The sequence below is a fragment of the Paroedura picta genome, chromosome 11, assembly GCF_049243985.1.
Source record: "Paroedura picta isolate Pp20150507F chromosome 11, Ppicta_v3.0, whole genome shotgun sequence".
Taxonomy (NCBI): Eukaryota; Metazoa; Chordata; class Lepidosauria; order Squamata; family Gekkonidae; genus Paroedura; species Paroedura picta.
The window spans coordinates 40589189-40605076 of NC_135379.1; the positions used below are offsets into that span (position 1 = coordinate 40589189).

At 43.3% G+C, this 15888-nt stretch overlaps 1 long non-coding RNA gene across 1 annotated transcript in view; it reads left to right on the top strand.

Annotated features, from left to right (window-relative positions):
- LOC143821066 (uncharacterized) overlaps positions 1 to 15888 on the top strand; it is a 41894-nt gene that overhangs the window by 15698 nt on the left and 10308 nt on the right. The window lies entirely within an intron of this gene.

Consider the following 15888-nt stretch of genomic DNA (forward strand, 5'->3'; position numbering starts at 1 on the left):
TTACATGCATACACTTTTAAGTGGCCTTAGCCACAGTGTGAGAAGAGTTGGGCAGTGGGGAACATAACCTACGTTCTTCCGCCTCCCTCTGTTGCCTTTGCTGCTCAATCTCCCCTTTCAGCTCTGCCACTTGAGCCTCCAGGGAAGTAACTCTGGCCTCCATCGCACGCAGCCTTGCCTCCACAGTTTCAGCTATAGAAATCAAACAAAGAATTTAATAACACTTCAAATGGGAGCATCACAGCAGGCTCCCATATGGCTCCATGGGGGTACACACACATGGGTCTCCCGCACAGGCATAAAACTCTCACCTGCAGCCTGTCCCGAGGTGGAAGGTCCCTCTTCCTCCCCCTCCTCACGATCAGGTGCTGTTGCCAGCTTGGATGGTGATTGTGTGGCTGGGCAAAGAAAAAGACAAATCATAATTAAAAGCACACAAAACAGAGATGAAACACAGCTGGTGGACACACCACAGTTAGAGTCTAAGCGCATAACCAAAGTGGTTCTACAGTACTGGCTGGCTAAGTCTGAGGGGGTTGACAGCATCTAAATACTTTCTCGAATTTCATTGGGGACAGTAGGGGAAAGAGGCAGCTAGTCATTCCATGCATGTTTAAGGGTAAAACACAACGAGGGCAGCACTCACCCATATGCCTCCTCATGTCCAGGGGGGGCTTCCCAGCCTTCTCCCATATTTTTACCATCTGGTCGTGGAAGACCGTCCTCCCACTTGGCTGCGGGATCCCCCCCCACTGTTCCAGACTGTTTAGGAAGTCCAGCTTAAGGCGCTTGAATTTTGTCCGGACCTGCTCCCAGGTCCGGACGTAGCCCCTTTCCCTCAGCTTTGAAGCCAACACCAGGTAAGCACCCTTGGTGTGGCAGTGGGTGCTGGCCATAAGGCGGCCAACACTTTTCGATTGGAGCACAAGCTCCAGAAGTGCCTCAGCCTCGGCGCGCTGCCAGAAGGAGCCCTTCCGTGGCTTCGGCATCTTCGGAATGACGGTTAGGGAACGAACGTGCGTTGCTCCGATAGACCACCCCGTTTTTTAAATGTATCAAAGCTGCCCACCAATAAAATTATTCATTGGAACATAAGTGGATTGATCCTCCGGTTTGACAGGGGTCGCCAATACTTCCTGGCTACCCGCCTCCCCGAACTTTCCCCATTCAGCGCTTCCGTATTGTGTTTGTCAATTTCAGTTGGGAGTTAGCATTTAGGGCTGTCAAAGTGCTTTTGGACCAGAGAATCCCCGTTTTTTTGCTGGCAAAGTACACAAACCGCACAAGACAAGGTTAAACAAATAACACAAAACTTTATTCACCAACAAGAGAGTGGGAAAAACAATTAAACACGCCTCCTGTTTCTGTAGATGTGGGTGGCTATGGCGTCCCGAACCTTGCACCCCTCTGCATAGATTCTTCTTCTCCTTGCTTCAGGGATGTCTTGTGTGTCCTCAAGGACAACAGGATCAGGTTCATCCACAGGGAAGGGGATGTTATGTCCCTTGTCCTCGCATATGTTGTGCAAAATGACACACGCGATGATCAGCGGAGTCACATTGTCTATATGCACGTGTAGTCGGGACATCAGGCAACGGAACCGGGACTTCAAACGTCCAAAGGCACGCTCCACTACATTCCTTGCCCGGGAGTGAGTGAGGTTGTAGTGGCTATGCACGTCTGTCCTTGGCCGCTTGTAGGGAGTCATGAGCCACCGTCGTATTGGGTAGGCTCCGTCCCCGAGCACCAACGGCGGCACACGCACGCCCTCAATGGTGGCGGTGGGGTTTCCTGGAACAAAGACCCCTTCGTCCATGGCTTTCCTGAGGTTGGATTCCCTGAAAACAAGGGCATCATGCCTCCTGCCACTCCACCCCACCTCGGCATCGATAAACCGGCCGGAGAAGTCCACTGTTCCTTGCAGGAGAACAGAGCAAAAGTCCTTCCTGTTCCCGTACTCTTTTATGCTTCCCCCGGGGGCACGGATAGGGATGTGGCTTCCATCGACGGCCGCAAAACAATGCGGGAATCCAAGCCTGGCAAACCCGTCCATACTCTGGAATAAGGGAAAGAAAAGAATATAAGCCATTGCATGTCAGCGTGGGGTGTATCGCGTCTTCGTTGCTGACCTGTCAAACAAGAAAAAAAATTTAAAGGGCAAAGGGGATAGAATGACACTCACCGCTCCAAGCCGGTCTCCGAGGCACACGACTTTGCTGAACAATTCCGCCTCCATGGCGAGGCAGAACTCCTTAAGGATATCGCCAACCGTAGTGACTCCGAGTCCGAATTGCTGGGCTACTGTCCGGAAGTACTGAGGGGTGGCCAAGTACCACAATGCGGCAGCCACCCTTTTTTCAACTGGAACGGGGCGCCGCATGCCAGTGACTTGCCTCTCCATGCGTCCACGTAGAGCCTCCACGAGTTCAAAAAATGTCCCCCTCGACATCCTGAAGTTGGCAATCCAGTGGTCATCATCCCAGCGAGTCCACACAAAATTCTCCCACCAGTCAGAGGATCGTTCGTCCACCCAGAACTGTCTGGGGAACCGGACCTCTGCCAGTGCTTGCCAGCGTTTCTTGGCCGCCATGGTTACCCTTACAGAACGTCTTCTGCTGCTGGTCAGCGTTCCGGCCACCCGTTCTCGGTACTCCGCGATAGCAGACGTCCGACGCGACAAGGCGGTATTCATGCGCTGGAGCACCGCGAGCATGTAAGCCAGCAATTGAAAAATAAGCCTCTCCATTGCAACGTTGACCTGTGCTGCGGGCAGTAGGCTACGCAAACAAAAGAGTGAGGCCGACCGCGTGTCTGCCCAGGTGCATATAAGCAGGTAACCTGTGGGCGTGTACTGTGGGCGGGGATTAACCAATCAAACATGTCAATGCATCTGGTTCCTAGAAAACAATAGAAAACACGTTCCAAGGGCGCCAATGATCGGACGATAACGCGTTGCTACGGGGTTTCCTGGGTTTTTTAAAAAAAAAGGGGACCCCGACAAGTTCGGCTTTAGGGTCGAGGTCAAAGGTGTGCCTGCAGTTTGATTGACGGGCACGGGAGGCCAGAAGCGCTAAAAAGGGACCTCCTTTGTAGCGATAAGACGGAGAACCGGAAGCCTGTGGGTTACGAAAGTGGCGAGAAGTGAAAGTGCCAAATTCCGCAAAAACCGCAGCTGTGCGTTACGGGCACGGCTAGTTACATTTCGCTACTTGAAGTAGCGCTTTCACAAACGGCAACCAAATAGCAACTTTGAGCTCTGTGCGAAATGGCCCTACCTTTCCAACATGGTAATGGTCCTGCTTCTCACCAAAGAAGAATGCTCTTTCCAGTTTGACCTAAATTGAGTGTTAACACCTCACTGCTCAAATTCCCACTGCCAAATATCAGCGCTTGTTGTCCAGACATTGTGTGGATTAGCTGTCAGTAGAAAACTCAGTTCTCCAACTAGAGTTGTTCCTCTAAGTGTACGGTCAGCTAAACTGTCAGATTGCCCTTTGAGCCAGCATCCAAATCAGAATTAGATTTAGAATGACCGCCTCTCTCTCAGCAGGCAGCTATAATATCGGTTCCCCCTCAGTTGTTGCTGGCCAGTTAAAGTTCTCAGAGCAGCCTGTTGCTCTGGTTTTCTCTGCTTAGTGAACTGGCTGTTACTTCAGGACTTGGAACCTTATTTTTATAGTACTGCCCATCATGTTTTCAAAGGATGATTGTCTAATCTGCATTGTTTTTCTTCCTTGATGTGTCTTTAGTTTTGTTGGCATTCTAATTAAGAAAAAGAAGAAAGAAACCCTGAATCACAGCAGAAAATTAAATGAGACCGTTCCACAGTTTGATCTTATTAGACTTCTTAATTTTTCAAGTTTAGATTTAGCTTGGAAGTGATCCTCTGAATAATTAAGAACGACCAATCCAGGCCTTAGGTCATCAGTCAAATCTTGGATAGGGTAAAGCCATTGAATCTTGATGCATGGGGCAAGTCTTGAACCACTAAATGCTGTTATGTCCAGGTAAACCAATCACAATGGATAATCAATTCACAACACAGGTCTGTGCAGGTTTATTCAGAAGTAAGTTGATTGCTTACTCCCAAGTAAATGTGCATAGGGTTGATGTTGGTGAACAATATGTCACCCAGAAACTTCAAAAAGAAGGGAAGGACAGATTGGAATTTGGAAATGAATTTTTATCAGGTTCCTGTGGAGATATATGTGGTACCCTACTCTTGCCAACAATATCATACATGCATTATTTTTAGTTGTGTACAACATCTCTGGTTCAGAGTTGTAATCAATCTCTTTTTATTATATATTGATTACAGTTGTATCTCTAAACTGAGAGAAAAAAAGGAAGAAAATGGTCACATTAAGCTGTAGGAAATGGTACCTATCTATCTATATATAGATAGCATTAGCTGTTAAACAGAATGATACTGCAAATCAAAATAAGAAGCACATAATGGAATGGTCATCTTACATTAAGACAGAATACCTGACAACTTCCATAACCCAGACGGTTTAGGCCATCAGCGTCAAAAATAAGACATGATTTTTCTCCTGGTTTTGATCAAAAGGTGAGCTTAATTCTTGACTGTTCTTTGAGCAATCCCAGTAAAGTAACTATCCAAATTTCCATATATGTGATTAAATTTATCCTGTCCAAAATTTCATTCTCCTCCTTGAAATTGAATAGTTTTAGGGAGAAAGCCCTGTCAAATTCGCACATTTCAACACTTGGGTTTGAACAGCAAGCTCCATCATTTGAAAGGCAAAATCCAAATTTGCCATTAAAAAATTTAAAACCTGTCCTTTTCTGATTGGTTAAATAAAGTTAGTAGACATTTATTGCATGATAATATCAATCACCTGTCAGATAGTATTAAATGTTGATTGATATAGCAAAATCCTTATCAGTCCAATGGGAATAATGAACATTATTTGCTGAATAGTCATGTAACAAGACAATTGATGGAAAATAATTTTGTTCATAAGAAGAATGATATTTGTATTCAAATGTGAGAAATGTTGTCTGTTTTATTAATTATTCTTCCATATCTTACTCTCTAGCACTCACAGTTTGTTTAAAACAAGTTAAAATATTATGGGTCGTTTCAGAACTTTATCTTCTAAGCCTGTTCAGGAGAAATTTTTTTTAGAGTTTATTATGATTGTAGTTGTTAGGTTGAGACTCACAGGGCCCATATGTAGAAAAACTAAATGAAATGTGCCCTATAATATGAAGGAAACTGACGTGGAAAAAGTTGGCTATTCCCACCCTCCCTCTCCCTCTCATTGTTTGTCTCACAGTTGAATGGGGCCTGTGGCTTATCAGGCCATGTTAAGTTGGTGTGGGGTCAATATGTTACTTGGTTTGGTGTATGCTCTTTGTCACAACTGGCGAGTTGGCAGAGGACGGAGCTGGTTTGGGGGGGGGGGAGTATGCCCTGCATGGCCTACTCCCCAGGAAAGGGACCTCTTTAAAGAGGTGGCAGGTTGTGAGCGGGTGCCAAGCCGGGCTGGGCTTAGCATGGAATCTCACAGAGCAAGGTGGCCCTGGATGGGGACAGAAGAGGTTTGCGCCTCCTTTGGTATCCAGGGTGGGACACTTCCCTGGTAGTTAGGGGCAATGGCTGGGGAACCCACATTTCCGGAGGGGAATGATGTGGGAAGGGTTCAAGTCGTTGCTTAGGAAAAGAAGACAGTCGGCTGACTGCTCCGGCTCTCAATCCTCTGCCATGCCAACCCTCGTTTTGGGGTCGCAGTTAATAAAAGTTGTGGCCTTTTTCATGCCAACATGTGTGAGCATACTTATTCAGCCCGAAAACTCCCAACCTGCAAGGCAATGGGGAAATGTTTCTAATTAAATAGAAAGAAATAAAGGGGGAGGGGAGAGAGAGAGAATGCACACACTTCTGTCTATCTAATAAATAAAGAATAAAGGCACAATTCATTAGAAGTTAATCATTTAGAGGTCCCATTGATTTCAAAGGAAAGGGTTTAAGCATGTGCTTAACTGTTCCTCAGAAATTAATGACACTTCTAAGTGATTAACTCTGGTTGGATTATGCTCAATGTAATTACTAGGAAATCAATTGTAGGACAAAATTTTCACCAATCATGAAAATGAAATCAAAATTAGGATGCCTATCTGACTCCTATGGGTCGCACCAAGGGACACTCCAGAATCTAATCTGCTATGAAAGCCCTAGGTCAGGCTTTCTCAACCAGGGTTCATGAAACCCTGGGGTTTCTTGAAAGCCCTGGAATGGTTTATTTTAAAATTTTGTTAGACATTTATTAGGTGATATGATCATATATGATCATGTTGACCCGCCCACCCCTCCCAAAATGGCCAGTGATGGGCCTGGAAGGGGTGGGAAGGGGAGGGGCCCCAGGTGGGCAAATCCACAGCTCTGCTTCCCAACCCTATTCCACATAATTGCACCACTTCTGTGAACTAGTAAAACTGGGCATGGATAACCTGGGCAAATCTTATCTAATCTTAAAGAATCCAAATCAATAGGTTAGCAGAGGTTAGCCTCGTAAAAATTTCATTGCCTCATAAAAATCAAGTAATGGGAATGTTTTCCGGAACAGATGTTACATTGCCTCTCGTAAACAATAACTGGCAGAAAAGTTACCAGCCTCTTTAAAGTTTTGAAGGAAAGGTTTGTATGAACAGTGGAATCTCAACCAGTTCGTCAGTCAAGCAACGCAACAATATCTATGGCTTGTAATAAAAAGGTTACTGTGGCACAGATCATGAAGGGTTGCTTGAAGTCTGACTACCAGAGGGCAGAGAGGTGAAGGTAACCAGCATACAATATTTAGGCAGACCAGTTAAGTGTTACAGGAAACCCTATAAGCAGCAGAGAAGTCACAAATCTTTTACATTTTTGCTTGCAGAATGCCCAGTCAGCTTTGTCCCTCATTCTAATGAGACAATGGGGAGGCAGAGAGGGAAGCCATCTCCTCACGGCAGATATACAAGGGCTGACTCGGTTTTAACAGTGGTGGAGAGAGACAGTTCTACAGGCTTAGAAATAATGTAATTAAAAAGGTTATAGCTACATATTTCTAGGGATAGTTATATTACTGTATGACAGTACAGTGGATGGCATATAGAACATACAGAAATCATGTGACTTTTTGGATTGATGACACTTGTGCATGTGACTCTCTGTAAGCCATGGAGTCAGTACCATTGCTCTATACTTTTAACCAGAATGGCATCCGTTAATGTATTATTTCTTCCTCTTTATCACAACCAAAAAAGATTCAAAGCTTGAAGAGTTTGGCCAGAAGGCAGGTTGATGGAGCCATCACCTACACCCCAGCCAACAGCAGAAATCTGGTGGTTTTCTTCCACAGAATTCCATTAATTGAGACCCCACAATCCACTAAAAGTGGAAGGATCTTTTTTGGTGAAAGAATGCCAGATATTGAAAGTGAATTCAGTAACTGAAGGAGGGAGTTCTGTTTCTGAGATATAAAATCTTAGCATACTAATGTAGTAAATTCTGGTGCCAAGATATATTTCAAAAATTAGATTCAAGTCCAGTAGCACCCTAGAGACCAATAGGTTTTTTTGGGTATAAGCTTTCAAGAATCAAAGCTCCTTTGATCAAGTAGTGAGAGTTGACTCTCTAAAGCTTGTGCCCAAACATCTTTTTTTGTTTCCAAGGTGCTACTGGACTAGAATCTAGTTGTAGTACTTCAGACTAGCATGGCTACCTCAAAAACATGAAAAGGTTAAACACATCTTTTTTTGAAACTGAGATTAATATGACGCTAGAAGAAGTAAGGAGGAGACATCAACAGGACTCAAAGATTATTGACCTCTCAAATCCCTTGGACATATTCAGAATCATACCCTTCTAAAATTTCCATATTTTAGGAAAGAGATTGCACTTTAAAACAGCCTCTGAAGGTAGCCCAGTCTTAAACCATGACTGAACCTGGCTCTAGTATGTTCCTAGGAAATCAACCCGCAGGAAAATCCCTCTCCAAGACAGAACCATGATGACTCCATTTAGTCCAAAAACAGTACAGTCTTTATTGAGAATTATAGCAGAGCAAATATCTTCAAACGTTACACACAGCAGAGACATTGGCGAAGACAGGAAACAAAGAGGGGACAGGGTTTACATCTCCTGGGGGTGGCTCCCCTAACAAAATGTGGGAAAACCAGTTCCCATATACTTCCCCTTTGATCTAACAGGGAAGGAAAACCAGAGGCTAAATGTCCAGGCTCTCCAGGTAACAATCCAGCTGCTAGGCCAGCCAGAGCTGGAAAACTTCACACCAAGGACAAAGATAAGGGGGGAGCTTCAAAGGGATGACCGGAGACAGCAACAGAGCACAGGGATCAGATAACCAAGCAGGGAAGGAATAGTGAATTAAACCATAAGGAGCTCCCAGGGAAAACAGGAGATGGCATGACAGTATTAAATTGCTGCCCCTCACCCAAGAACTGAGGAACATCTCTCAAAGACAGTTAGCACTCTGTTGAGCAAACCCTAGAATGTCTACAATGTGCAATTCCAAAGAAACCACCTGTCTAGTACCTTGTTTTCAGAGAAGAAGCATCACTATTTTGCAGCATGCTTGATAATCTCTTCACCACACTTAGACCTTTTGTACATGCTCAGTTGTCTCCTATTCTTGGCAGTCAGTCTGCCCCCCTGTGCATTTTCACTGTGTCTTCTTCTTCTTCTTCTTCTTCTTCTTCTTCTTCTTCTTCTTCTTCTTCTTCTTCTTCTTCTTCTTCTTCTTCTTCTTCTTCTTCTTTGATTGATTGATTTGTAGACCGCCACTCTCTGTGGTCATAGAAATAGTTAAACCTCTTCATGTGCCTTAAATAGTGAGGATTTTAGGCACAAAGGAGTGGGTTCAAGTTGGTTGTGCGAGTAACTTAAATTCATATTACTCTATATACTCACATATAAGCCTAGTTTTTCAGCACCTTTTTCACACTGAAAAAGCCCTCCTCGGGTTATACGCGGGTATATAGGGTAACTGAAATAAAAGCCTGCTCATTGCTCTGGCAGCTTGTAGGACATCAATGGTTTGACTGAGGGACTCTGATCTTTTTTTCCCCTTTTGCCTTCACTTCTTCCTCTTCTTAATCACTTCTTCCAAACTATTCTTTTGGTTTCTGTGGGTGAAAAGCGGGGTATAAAAACCAGCAGCTATTCATCCTCTTGACTTTTCTGTATTTGTTGGGTGGGGGAGGCTGGATGGGAGAGCCTGTGATGATGGAGCATTTCCCACCCTCGGCCTATATGCGAGTCAATAAGTTTGCCCAGATTTTGTGGTAAAATTAGATGCCTCAGTTTATATGCGTGTTGGCTTATATGCGAGTATATATGTACCGTGGGGGCTTGAAAAAGATGACAGCAGGTACCACTAAAAGCACTTTTCTACTGGTACGCCAAACTGATCTACTTTCACCCCTTTTCAGAGTCATCCAGGTGTTCCCGCCAGCCTCACTGATGATACTGCCGTGATGGACAGATGGCCTCAATTATAATTCCAAACTGATTATACCATGCCAGTGGGCTTTCATTCAGCCAGAGTTATAACTTTGTGCTATGCGGCAAGTATCAAAAGAAATATGGCTTCCTGGGTTTTATTTCTGCTTAGACAGATAAATGTGCCTTGAGAACACTGTTCATTACATGGAACGAGACATCCAAGAGGCTTATTCTGTACGAAGGTATATGTGCAACTCACGATCATCTGAGATTTTTGTCTGTTTATCATTTACGACGCATTAACTGAACATTTTTATTTCTGAAAAATATTCAGAGGGCTTTTTCTGGCTGAATCACTAGAGACCAAACTCTTCACTGATTCCATCCTAGAATTTAATGAATATCGCAAAAGAAGAGTAATGCTGCTTCATGTGCCGTGGGACTTGTTTCCAAATAAACATCTGTAGGTTCAGACAGACTGTGTAAGTGGTTTACATGGAATCAGAACCAACAACTACTGTACAACTTTCTTTTTAAAATAAACTAAGCCAAACCGATCACTGTTCTGTTTATCACGAATGCTTGTAGATTTCAGAGTAGGAAGATATGGGCTATAACCTAATTAAGACTTTAAAAAATAGCCTCTCTCTTGAGCTGATCTTTCCATTGTTATCTTATCCCAGTTTGACATGGGATCTTCAAACTCCATTTTTAAATTGGTAAGAATATTGCCTTCGAGAATGTGAACGGTCAACACAGATTGTTAATGGCTACTGGGGAAATAATCTATGTGATTAGGCTTAATGTGATCCTTTTAAGATGATTGTTTTGGAGTAAGTAAGTTTGTCTCTTATTTTCTTTATCCAAAAATAGCATGGACACACTGTCTGAATGGATTTGTTAAGAGGTGTTTGGATTTACTGACCTATGGGGCACAGTGTTAAAATGTGTCCATATGTCAAAATTCTGAACAGGTGCTGGAACTGTATAAATTATGAAATTAGGATGGGTAAACATCTGCTTGTATTTGGATTTCGCAACCTTGAGTGCATTTCTGATGAATGTGACAAATGTGCACATTATGTGATGATCGTTTTCTATTAGCTTAGCACAAGATTATAGCTAGCAGACTCTGTCTCGCTATTTCTTTCTTGAGTTTTCCTAAAATTCTCGCCTCATACTTTAATCTTCTCATATAGTCGTATGAGTATTTGAAAGAAATGTTGTGACAGGTTCTCCTGTCTTCAGTAGAATGAATGAATCATGTGTTTTTTTAGGGCTAAAATTGTTAAGTGGAGAGCTAATTTGGTGCAGGATCATAACAGTGGAAGTTAGAAATGCCTTCAGAAATGGTTAGGGTCTGTTGTAGTCATTTTGAGCTTCTGTTCAGGCATCAGGCCAAAGGACCTATGAACATCTTTAAAGAAGCATGGATGGGATGAGAGATCGCTGAAAACAGAGATATAGTCAGTCACCTATATTCAGAAGCTACAGGCGAACCTGCAGAAACTGAGAGCAGCTGCAGCAGACAATATGCAAAGATCTCAGGAGAAACAGAAGACTCAGTACAAAGCCAAAAAGAGAAAAAAGAGAATCTTCAAGCCAAGAGACTAAGTCCTGGTGTAGAAGCCTTGAAGAAAGCACAAACTTGATTTGTTTGTTTGTTTGTTCGTTCATTAGCTCATGGAAACCATTAGGGTTGCACGTTTCATTTCCACTATAGATCTGATAAAAGGATATTGGCAGATGGCCATGGATCCTAAAGACCAGAGAATTCATGGTCTTAACTTAAGAATTCACAGTCTTAACAGTTGGTCTTAGGAAATTCCCAGCCACGTGCAAAAGTCTGGTGGGTGAAATGTTAATGGAGTTAAAAGTTTTACTCTGGCATATATTGATGACATAGTACACATAAAAGGGAAGGAGACTGTCATTGTGGATGTACTATCCAGAACTATCTAAGAGTGGATATTGTTTTGTTTTGTTTTTTTTTTAAAAAAACAGGTTATTAATGCTGAGGAGAATAGAATGTATTTTCAGCCTTAGCTGAGAACAGGTTAACACAGATCATGAACTTGGAAAAAGTTGGCAAGGGAGTTTGGGAAGTAGGCAAAGACTCCCATTTGGCCCAAGGAAAGGGGGTAGATTGTCACAGCCTTTCAGCTGTTTGTACAGTTTATCTAAGCCTTTAAAAGGTGCAGTTCATCACACCTGCCAAAGAAATTTTGGGGTGTCACTTGAAAATTATTAGTAACTTGTAAGGCTTTGAAGATTCTGGCTAAGTGGTATTTGAATTCAGTTTGACTTTGGTTATGTGATTTATTCGGTGTTGAGAAATGTTATTTCTGTGACTTTTGTTAACTCCATTTTATTGGAATGTATGAACTGTTTTCATTTTCCATGGGGGTACACCATGGTACACTTTCTGGCAGCATCGTGTTCCCTTCCTCCTTCCAGGAAATCATGGCTCCTCATTCACTCAAGTCGCAATGACATTACTGCTTTTTTACATGTTATAATAAACAATGCATATGTTATATCGCTAAAAGGAGACAATGGTAATAGGCGAGCATTAGTGAGTGATGTGGCCCCTCAGTGGGACTATCTCCATGTAGTTCACAATGGCAGGGTGGGTAATTTGAGGGGAGAATAGTAACACAGGAACACAGCTATATGATAAAAGAAGCAGAAGATGCTATAAAAAGACACCCTGTTTCAGTATAGATAATATTAGATTTCAGCCGTACACAAATTAAAATGGGACTCACATGCTAAAATTAAACTGCCTGAGGTTGTCATAAGAGGGGAGATAAAATATTCATTTTTTAATAATTGCAGGACTTAACATGGTTCAAGTAAAAACCTAGATACTGAAGTCTAGACATGGCAGATTTGGAAACAAAGTGTAATAGAAAGTGCCAAACAAATGCTTTAAAAATAATTGGGCAATGTTACTCTGTGTTATTGGAGGGTGTGTGTGTTGAACCAACAGGAGCCTCCTCGTTCCAGTCTGTTCTGCTGGTATTCTTTGTGGGCATGCTATTCATACCCTCAAAGAATAGCAGGTTGAGTTCTTTGTCATAAATAGATTTCCTGCCTAAGTCTCCAGTGTCTTGCTTGATATGGATCCCACTCCAGCTGGCATATCTGCAGCCTTTCATAAGGGTGTAGAGATGTGGTCAAAGTGATGCACAAAGCAGGACTTAGAAAAGGGTTTCCTCTTCTGAGTATCCTGGTATCCTAGCCTGGTCCAGCCTCATCAAAGCTCGGAAGCTAAGCAGGGTTGCCCAGAGTCAGTGCTTTGATAGTAGACCACCAAAGAAGACAGGTTGGTATGCAGAGGAAGACAATGGCAAACTACCTACTCTGTTCATCTCTTGCCTTGAAAATTCCATAGTCCTGGACTTACCAAGAGTTACTCGCAACTTTATGACATGCAATCTATTAATTTTTCTTCTGCCATGCTTACATAGCCTGCTTTGCTTTCTCCTTCATCTTTCTTCCTTCTGTTGACTCATACTTTCTCTTTCAGTACTGAGGCATCTAGGCCACATAACAACTTTCTAGGGCTCCCTAATGGGACAGCCTTCTAAATACCAACAATGAAATCAACTATAGATATTAAAATTCAGCAGCAGCCATTTCGCGCTGAAGCCCTTCATCATTACTCATAATTCAGTGTACTGTTAGAGAGCCCCTCCCACCCACCCAACCTGATGCTCCTATATGAAGCGATCTTTTTTTTTTTTTTTAAGGAATGTCATTCCTGCCTGAAACTGGAACATTAAAAGAAACTGAAATTATTCATATAAATCTTAGGTAAATTTTATGAATTTTGCACATCAAAGGCATAAATTTTACCTTAAAATATGGGGACAAGTTCTAGTATTTGCCATCTGATGTGGCATATGTTCTGATTCTGGCCCCTTTGGAAAGTAGTACTGAGCATATGCTCCAGCTGTCTCTGTTTATCACAGTGATAAGAAAAATACGGAAGTTCAGACGTCACTTCCGGGCTGGTGTAAGGATTGGAATTGTGGACATTTGCAGCAGGCTAGAGAAAGAGCACAGCTCCATAGCTGCAAGAAGGCTCAGAAAGTGTGGAGAGTGCAAGGAATTCTTTTTGGGGGGTGGTGGGGGGGACAGGGTCTCCCTATCACTGTACTGTGAAGGGCCCTCAATGGTGCTGTGGTGTGGGGCGTTTCAAAATGGCAGCTGAGGAAAGCCCTCCTACTCTGTGGCTGATGTCAGCTCTGAGCCAAGAGGAAAGAAGAAGGGTTTTAAAGATCAGTTGTCATTCCAGGAAAACTCTGGTCCTTACCTGGAAGCTGGCAACCCTTTATATGAATTAAGAATATTCTCAATTTCTGTACTGGCTTTTTCCCCAAAGGGTAAATATTGCTCTAAGTAAACTGACTATCTCTGCTACAAGGAGCTCAATTCACACACATCATTCTGAAATTTGTTGTCGTTTTCATGAATGTGTTTTCTTGTTATCAGTAAATGACACTGAAATGGGCGTCCGTGTAGGCTAAGAAAACATAAATGGCCTGATTGCCTTTAAGCTGGGCCCGACCTGCTCTAGCTATGATTGACTTGCAGCAAATGTTATTTACTGAGGGTCACTGAGTTAATGGCCTCCGCAGTGCAAGTTTCTGGCCTCTTGACAGTCATAATAGAAAGGGAAAAGCGATAAAGGAAGCTAATTCACATGCTACTTAGAATGGGAAGTCCATCATAACAACACTTTCATGTGCAGGTAAATCAAAAGGCGTCAAATGAATCCCAGGTTCTAAGTTAAGGTTGTTATGAGAAAAGTGTCACCTGAGGAATTACTTCCTTTTTCTATTTCTGTTTCTTTTCAGCCACCTATTGATGAGTTTCCATGTGCCATTACTTTCCGTGTGGATATGCTATGGTATATTGTATCAAAACACTTTAATTCTTCCTGATCGATCTTTGAGCAGAGGTAGCCATAAAGCCCAGGGTTTCCCCCTGACAACAAGGGTGACAGCCATGTAGATATGGCTTTGCCAAAACCAAGGCCCAATGGACAGATGGTCCGTGTCGGTGGTTTTGGTCCTCAGGTTAGGAGGAGTTAATGCTTGTCTCATGGGGGCTTCTCTGAGGTCATGCACAAAAGGGCAGAAGGCTTTAGGGCAGCCTTTCTCAACTTTTTTTTACCATTGAGAAACCCCTGAAACATTCTTCAGGCTTTGAGAAAACCCAGAAGTGGCGTGATGGTACAGAATATGGTTGGGAAGCAGATCTGTGGACACGCCCACTTGGGACCCTGCCCTTTCCTTCCCTCCTCCAGGCCCATCATTGGCTGTTCTGATTTACTGGGTCTGATATTTCTCTAGAGACAAGGAAATGTGTGGGGGGGGGAGCCTCTTCCTTGCACTCCAGTTCCAATAATTTGTTGATGTCTCTACCGCCCCACCTTGAAGTAAATGGGCCACAAACAATGTGGCAACCTGTTCTTTCTTTTCACTGATACCAGGGGAATATCCACACTCTGGGCAACCCTCAGTTTTCACTTATGCTTTTTGCACCCTAAGATATAAACCATTATTTGCAGTGAGTCATGCTGGAAAAATGCGCTGCTCAACTAGTGCACGGCAATGCATTACTGCTTTCTTGACGGACAAGGGACCAGAGACTTGGCTCACTTGGTCTGCTTTAACTTTGCCTCAGTGGCAGGTGTGCAACGGATGGGTTCTGGTCAATACTCCTGTATTTCCTTACGGTTCTCTGTAAGCCAGAGTTACAGTGCTCAACAAGAATGCTAGATTCTCCCCCCCCCCCCCTTCGTAACATCTAAATATTAATCCATAATGGAATCTGTGGCTTGCACTCGTGCCACTGCGGATTTGTTTTTTCACTGTAGAGAGATAAATCAAATTTGACACTCAAGTGGATAGAAGCCTTTGGCAAGCATTAAGAAGCCCTTGTTTAACCCAAAGAGACAGGCTCTCTCCTCCACTGCTAGTCCTTCCCTCCTCACCCACCCACTCCTCTCAGCATCTCTTTGTGACATTTCCAGAACAAAAGTGGGAGGAAGAATCTGGCTTGAAAGCATTGTGGTCTGCCTCCTGTCTGTGCGCTCGAGGCAGCTTTTCTCATTCTGGAGGCCTGGGACCCTTCATCTGTCTATATGCACAAACAGGATAGAGTATATTTACAGTGCAAACAGAAGGAAGACAACCAGTGTTGAGGGATTTTTTTTTAATCTTTAAAAGAAGCAGTCAAACCCATTGTATGTCACTTAACTGCCACCTTTGGGGAACTCTGTTGTGCAAATGGAATGCATCATTCGCTGCAAAGAACAACCAGACTTTAAATCCAGATGCATCTTCATGTATGTGCAAAAACACACTCCTGCCCTGGTGGCAGCAGCAAGCAGCATGGCAGAG